Genomic DNA, 826 nt, shown 5'->3' on the forward strand with positions numbered 1-826 from the left:
GAGACAAAAGCAAAATAGAGGAAAATGGTCACAGTCAAGCGTATAAGTCGTAACTTTTTGCAGTTGAGAAGAGAAAGAAGGCCGAGAGAATTCCGGGCCGCTTGCAGAATGTTTAATCGATAGTCAACAATTTAATGTTCAGAACGGGTTTCGGCCTAAAAAGTTGCATCTTCGATTTAACGTCAGAATTATAAAGTTTTATACTTGACCCCTTTACGAAAATCTCACGAAAAGTTATAAATTCTATTATATTCCTTTTTATAGCGTTTCTTTCCACGTAAACATTACATTCTGTTAATACAATGTAAATCGGGATGAATCGAGATTTTCAAGAGGAATGAATTATTGATTCGGTGATCTAGTTCAAGAAGTCAACAATATTATATTTTTTTAAATTTAGAATAGATTAGCTGCCACATTTACAGAAAAAATTAATTATAATTCTTTTATGATTTGTTATAATTTTATAAAACTATTTTATATTAAATATTTTAATTTAATTTTAAATCTAATTGATTCTTTACACTAGATCATCATGTATTATTTCGTAAAACTTTAAGAAGTAAAGTCATTATTTTATTATATAATGTATTATATAAATTTTATTATATTATCAGAATCTATATTTATTTCATATAAAATAAAATATTTGTTTTATATTTGTAAAAAATTAGTAATTTTATTTATGCTATAAAAAAATAATCAAAAAAGGCATTTATGATGTGATTATAATAGATTGTATTCCTATGTACTATATTTATATCTTCTCAAATTGAGAATTGTTAAATTGTTAGCTTTGTGAACAAATCATCGAATTATTTATTAC

The sequence above is a fragment of the Monomorium pharaonis genome, chromosome 3, assembly GCF_013373865.1.
Source record: "Monomorium pharaonis isolate MP-MQ-018 chromosome 3, ASM1337386v2, whole genome shotgun sequence".
NCBI lineage: Eukaryota > Metazoa > Arthropoda > Insecta > Hymenoptera > Formicidae > Monomorium > Monomorium pharaonis.